Raw genomic sequence first — 7,500 nt, 5'->3', positions numbered from 1 at the left:
TGCGAATGAACAAACTGAAGCGTGAATTCTTTAGGCGAAGCTTTATTCCCATTTGCTCAGTGCATCCGATTAGTGCTGTATTCAAGGCCTAAATATTGTCTTTGAATTCAAGTCCCTATAGAGTCAAACATTGTTATGATTTTTTAAAACTAAAAGTAATTACATTTGCATTCCTAAACCTGGGAAGAAGGAAAAAAAACACTGGTAAGTAAAGACAACACAAAAGGGAGAAGGACATTCATTTTCCTTTTGCAGACGATGGAGAGAGAGGCTGTGATATTTTCCTTTTTTCCTTTCTTTATCTTCCTTTTCATCGACATTAGCTTTTGCAGTATATTCTCTCTCTCTCTCTCACTCACTCACTCACTCACTCACTCACTCACTCACTCACTCACTCACTCACTCACTCACTCACTCACTCACTCACTCACTCACTCTCACTCTCTCACTCTCACTCTCTCTCTCTCTCTCTCTCTCTCTCTCTCTCTCTCTCTCTCTCTCTCTCTCTCTCTCTCTCTCTCTCTCTCTCTCCTCCCTCCCTCCCTCCCTCCCTCCCTCCCTCCCTACCTCCTTCTCTCTCTCTCTCAATCTCTATCTCTCTCTCTTTCTCTCTCTCTCTCTCTCTCTCTCTCTCTCTCTCTCTCTCTCTCTCTCTCTCTCTCTCTCTCCTCTCCTCCCTCCCTCCCTCCCTCCCTCCCTCCCTCCTTTTCTCTCTCTCACACACACACACACATAAAACTCCATGTATATTCTTAGGTAGTCGGCAGAATATAACAAAAAATCCTAATGACACAACCAAAGAATTTTAAGGCTGTTCTGTCAAACCGAACACCGGTGAAAAATCTAGAAGTACACTTAGACATATAACATTTGAACCACACGTTGACAAACTACACAGGGAAGTAGTGGGCACGTTGGTATATCTAAGAAATCAAATCACAACTGAAACTAGAATCACGGTTGTGCTAACTCTAACTCTAGGCATTATTAACTATTGTTCAAATATTTGGGGTTCTATTAACAAAAGCTAGATTTTAAAAAGTACAAAACTGCTGCAAGAGTTGCATTAGGTAATATTAGTAAGCTTGATCACATCACCCCGCATATTAAAAAATTAACATGGTTAGAAGTCCATGTTATGACACGTATTTTTCATTAACAAACACATTCACTATCTGTCTATCTATCTATATCTATCTCTCTATCTATCTATCTCTCGTCTTCACACTCTGTCTCTCTAACACATTCTCTCTCTCTCTCTCTCTCTATCTATCTATCTATCTATCTATCTATCTATCTATCTATCTATCTATCTATCTATCTATCTATCTATCTATCTATCTATCTATCTATCTATCTATCTATCTATCTTTGTGCTTGTACAAAGATTGTATATAATCTATGATTGCCCCTTTTGTCAGTGTGGATAGTATTGATACATTCCCAAGGGTGGGTCTCAAAGAGTACATTTTGCATTAAGTGGGTTAATGCATGATATGGACACTTAAGAGTTGCTGTTCTTGATTCACGATGATCTTTTAAACAGTTTGAGACCAATTTGAAAGATGTGCTCAAATAGTGAATTAACACTCACCTTGCCAGGGACGGGGTCAATGAGTACATTTTGCTTTCTTATGTGGGTTAATTAATACATGAAATGGATATCTAAGAATCACTGATCTTGATTTAGGATGACATAAGAATTGGGAATTCTGATTTCCACTCATACGGAGAACAATTTAAGATAAGTTTGAAAAATGTACTCGAATTGTGAATTAAGAGTCACATTTAGGGGTTCTTTAGTGGCGCCCCCTGTTTACTGTGCAGAATTGCAGTACTTAAGAATTGCTTTTTTTGGGGTGTCCTATCATCGATGCATAGATTCCAGGCCTCAAACCTTTTGTACTCGAGATGTGAAACAAATGTCTCTGGGCTCCCGGACTATAAATGGAGGAGCTTCTTTTTTAAATACAATTATTGGAATTTCTTCGCCTCGTATTTTATTACAATTGTTAAGTAAGATTAGTTCCAGAGCTCCTCTGCCCCTAATCTTCATAACGGTTCCTCGAAATTCAGGCCTCATCCTTTATGCACAGAATCCACTCTCATTGGTGTCCATCATTCTCTAATGTCTGATGAGTTTCGCGAATTTGGGAAAGCTTAAGCCTGCTATTCAAGTTATTACAGCTATCGCCATCTCTCTCCCCAAGGAACAAAACAAAGGAAAATATATGAACTACTCACTGAACCTCATTATGAATGGAGAACGCAAACACAGATACTACGTCTTGTACAGAATTACAGCCTCCATTTCCCCTTCTCTGTGGTCGAGTGGCAGCTGGTGTTCCTCGTCATCTCCGTCACCCCCTTCGCCGGCGGCGCCTTCTACTCAGCTCCGCCTCCGGGGAACCATTAAGCAAACGAAACGAACGCGGAAGGAACAACGATGCAGAAATGTACCGATGAAACGACCAAGAAAATGGTAGTCTATATATATGTGTGTGGACATGAATATATATATATATATATATATATATATATATATATATATATATATATATATATATATATATGTATATATATATATATATATATATATATATATATATATATATATATATATATATATATATATATATATATATATATATATATATATATACACACACACACATGTGTGGAATTCATGGTGAACAGATTGCAACAGGAACAACGAAGGGAAGGGCAAGAAAACACACGAATATGCTGAAGGCCTTTTCGCTATTGCTTCGTCAGGGCATATACTATAAGAGGATAAGGATAAGGATAAGTCCGATATACGAAGCTGAGCCTCGCCCAGGCTATGCGGGAGCCCGGCCTGTGCCGACTAATGTCGACTCGATCAACGTGTGTCAGCAAGTGCTGATGCGACAGAGCTTTGTCCTTACCCACCGTAGTGCCCAGCCACAGCAGTAACCTCCGGGCGACAATTGCAACTTCTCGTGCCTGGGCGGGGCACGAACCGCCGACCCCTCGGATGAGAAGCCGACACGATACCACTGTACTAGCCTGGAGGCTAGAGTACAGTGATCAGTTCAGTTAGATTTGCGAAGTCATGCTTCGCCCGGGCCTTTTCTCTGGGGTGGCCCGACCTGTGTTAACTATTTCTAGTTAACTCAAATGTTTTCTTTGAACTGCATGCTTACCGCGGTGGCTGGATTGCAAGCAAGCGATCCAGCTGCCATGGTGAAAGCATGTTGCACACCCTTTTTACCAGCCCGGCGGCTGTGGTGGGTGGTCCCTGTCTCAGAAATTGTGTGTGTACACAATTCTGCAAGTAATGTAACAGGGTGGCGTTAGGCTCGCCGCAGTGTTTACATGACCTCCCAGACTCACTGTCAATAATTTGCCAAGCGCATTGGTAACCTAGTCTTAGTCTGAATAGTATGACTTCGGTACCTCTTTTTGTGTTTGGAGGAAGGGCCAGTGGCTCATAGCCTGAAGCATCTGAGTACCACTTGGCAGCGAGCGATTTTGTGATGTTTTCTCTATGTGCTCCCCGGAGGACCGCACACGCTGCAGCTTTGGTACCTTGGCTCAGTCCCCTTCGGCTGGGTTTAACGATCATGGAGGATGGGGGCATACCCCTGCCCTTTTCGGCTAGTTTATCAGCAAGCTCGTTCCCTTGTATGCCTATGTGGCTTGGGACCCAGTTTATGATGATTCTTCTACCTTGACTAAGGATTCTTTGGGCTATGTATAATACTGTTGTCAAGAGGTAGATGTTATCTGGGGGCATGCTATGCTGTAAACTGTCAATAGTTGCTCTTGAATCTGTGTGAATGACAACGTGCCCTCCCCTCAGGGACGCGTGTGTCAATGCTTCCATGATCGCAACCGTTTCAGCCTGAAGCGTTGAGGCATTGTCAGTGACCCTAATGGATGCTGTGGTATCCTTTGTTGCAAAGCCGGCGCCTGCAGTATGGTTTATTGGATCCACGGATCCGTCCGTGTAGTAAGTTATACTACCCGGCGGAGTTATTTGTTCAATGACCCTTTGTGCTTGTGCCTTTAGGCTAGGCATGGAATATTGATCTTTTCTCATTGTGAGATTTAGAATTGAGAATTCGATCATTTCGTTTGCCCACGGCGGGGGTTCTTTGTAATCAGGGTGGGGGGAGTCCATACCCTTGGCAAGCAATGTATCTTTTAGTTGAAAGCGTATCAAAACTCTGGCTGTATGTGTGAGCCAGGAATTGTCTGCAAACAACTGATAATCTTGTTGTAGGCGTCTGAGAACTCTTTGTCTTAAATAGGAGTTTGTGGGTGCCTGCAGGACCTTGGAAAGGAACTGTGCTGCCATTAGATCAATTCTAGTGTCCACGGACGGTAAATCAGTTTCCATGAGGAGGTTGATGACCTTTGTCCACTTAGGTGCACCTAGAATGATCCTGGCTGCTTCGTTTTGTATGTTTCCAGTTTTTCTTTTAATGTTGTGCTGGAAGCAATGAGGGCGACAGATGCATAGTGAATAATAGGACGGACAGCATGTACATAGAATGATCTTAGTACTTTGTGTCCTGCTCCTCTGTGTCTCCCTGTCATGACTTTCATGACTGACAGTCTTTCCTTGGTTCTGTCAAGCAGGTATTGGATCTCCTTTTTGAAAGTGAGTGTGTGTCCTATCCATACACCAAGGTATAGATATTCCTTCACCCATTCCAGATCCATACCCTGTATGGTGAGTTTTTTGTTTCTGACATTGGTTCTCAGTGCCATTGCTTTGGATTTTGCTGCTGATATTTTTAGACCCGTCCTACAACACTCTTCAGACACCAGGTTCAGACAACGCTGAGCCCTAGTTAGGCAGTGGTTGCCAGAGGCTATGATTGCCAAGTCATCTGCATAAGAGATGATCTTGCATCCCTCTGGCAGGTGAATGTAGAGTATGTTGGACATGAGGGTATTAAACAGGGCTGGACTAAGAACCCCTCCCTGAGGAGTTCCATTTTCAAGTGGCATGTGCTGTGAGAGGTGGCCTTGAAATCTGACATTTGCTGATCTATTTTTAAAATAGCTATCCAGGCCAAGAGTCTGCCTTTGACTCCTTTGTGGATTAGGGTCTCTTGAATGGCAAGTGGACTTGCCAATTCAAAAGCCTTCTCCAGGTCAAGGAAGACAACCACGGCGGGCGAGGTGCAGATTGTGCTTAAGAGTGTGGAAATGCTATGAGCAGTGCTCTTACCCCTTGTGAACCCATGCAGGTGTTCATGGGGGGGACCCGTTTTCCATCGGAGCCTGTTGAGTACCATCTTCTCAGCTGTTTTGCCCAGGCAGCTGAGAAGAGAGATGGGGCGGTACTTGCCAGGCTCCTTTGGCTTTGGGATGGGAACTATTGTGGCTTGTTTCCAGCTCTGGGGCACCGTGGCTGTTTGCCAGGATTTGTTGATAACCTGCAAGAATGCAAGTTCTCCTGCAAGGCCTAGATGCGAAATGATGGGGTGAAAGATCCCATCAGATCCCGGTGCTGACCCAGAACTGGATTTGTATGATTTTCTTAGTTCCCTAAGAGAGAACAAGGCATCTGCTTCATCAGCTTCGAGTGCCTTGTCTCTTATGAGAGCAAGTCTTTCTGGATTTAAGTTTTGTTGTTTTTCTCTCATCATTGGAGGCAGATTGTTGGTGCTGGTTCTGGCAGAGAACTCAAGCACCAATCTGTTAGCCTCTGATTGTGGGTCATGATGAGTGCATTTCGGGGCTTGGCGGCTTGTCGCTTGCCTGACCCGTTTCCACAGCTCTGTAAGGCTGGTCTGGTACCCAAAAGACTGGCACCATTCCAGCCATTTTTCCTGCCTTACTCTGTTGGCAGTTTCCTTGGCATCCACAACAGCTTCCCTCAGCAGGGCCAGATTGTCGGGAGATCTTTGCCGTCGGAAGTTTTTTCTACACATATTAACCCTGTGGTTGACCTCTTTGATCTCGTCATTATAGTACCAGGCGTCTTTGTGAGTTCTGGACCATGGACGAGTTTTGGGAATGGTTTGTGAGGCTGCCTGGTTTATGGCCTGGATTAGCCTTGCCTCTAGCACATCCACATCTTCATTATCGTTATTGGGTTCATTGTCTTTCAGACATCGAGCCAAGCCTTCTTGGAAGGCAAACCAGTTGGCCTTGTCAGTTTTCCATTTAGGAATGTGATGTGGTCTTTGGGCTGGACCTGCATCCATTAGTGTGGTGACTATGCCGTAGTGATCACTAGTAACTGTATCATCAACACACCATCGAATTCTCTCCACCATTGTTGCAGTGGCACAGGTGAGGTCTAGGACCCCTCCCTTCACATGCGTTGGTTCTTTGGTGTTGAGAAGAGCGATCTCAGGGAATGTCTCAAGCACTTCTGCTATGTGAATGCCTGCAGTATTTGTATATATACAAATACTGGGTGGTCAGGTCACGTCGGTAATCAGGTAAGCGACGACCTTGGCTAGTTTGTGGCTCCCCGTAGCGGTGTTAGTTGCTATTAATTGTATGAATGAACGCCACTTCTACCATCTTCCTTTGTCGTGGGGCCAGGCCTTGTTTTATGATGGAGGCCTGGGACCACTTCGGGAGGTGACCGTCGGTGTCTACGTGAACAACGAAGGCGCTTCTCGTGTCATGGCGTCGGAGAGCGCTGCGGTGTTGGCTGATTCGTTGTTCATGCAGCCCTCGTGCTGTCTCGCTTATGTATACCTTATCACAGCCCCCGCAAGGTATGCTGTACACCTGGCTGAGGGGTATGTTGTGGTTTGCCCTCTTTTCTCTCACGATGTCTCCGATCTTCTTGCCTGATGACGTAGTTGTCTTGGGAGTACGGCCCACCAGGGCCTGTAGGTGCTCAGTCAATGCCGAGTGGGGGATGATTATCCTCTGAGTTCTACTCTGTGTGTCCTCACCTCTCGGTCTGCTCATGATCTTCTCGGCCTTGCGTCGGAGGTGTGTGAGCATGGAGCGGGGATAGTGGAGGTGTTGGAGTGTTGCAGACGTGATTCATCTCATCCTCCAAGAACTCAGGGCTGCATATTCTGAGGGCTCAGAGGAAGAAACCAATGACCACGCCTCTTTGGTTCTCTTACTATTGGCAGAAAAATAGTGAATAAAATCATCTTTATTAGTGGGTTTTCTGTATACTGAAAATAACGGTCTATTTGGTCTCCTGTGGATCATGGTGTCCAGGAAAGGGAGCTGTTCGTCCCTCTCTTCTTCTGTGGTGAACTGGATGGAGGGATGCACTGCATTGAGTCTGTGGAGGAGATCTGGCAGGTTCGTCCTGGTTGGTACAATAACGAGGATGTCGTCCACGTAGCGGAGCCAGACCACGTTCCTTCCCACGATGTTACGGTAATGGTCGGCCTCGAGGGTTTCCATGAACAGCTGGGCAAGGACTGCTGAAAGTGGTGAACCCATCACGAGTCCCTGGATCTGTTCGTACTCGCGTCCTCTGAATTCGAACGGGCCAAACTCCACGCAGAGACGGATGAG

Source organism: Penaeus vannamei, chromosome 23 (assembly GCF_042767895.1).
Source record: "Penaeus vannamei isolate JL-2024 chromosome 23, ASM4276789v1, whole genome shotgun sequence".
NCBI lineage: Eukaryota > Metazoa > Arthropoda > Malacostraca > Decapoda > Penaeidae > Penaeus > Penaeus vannamei.
This window is presented reverse-complemented; position numbering follows the sequence as displayed.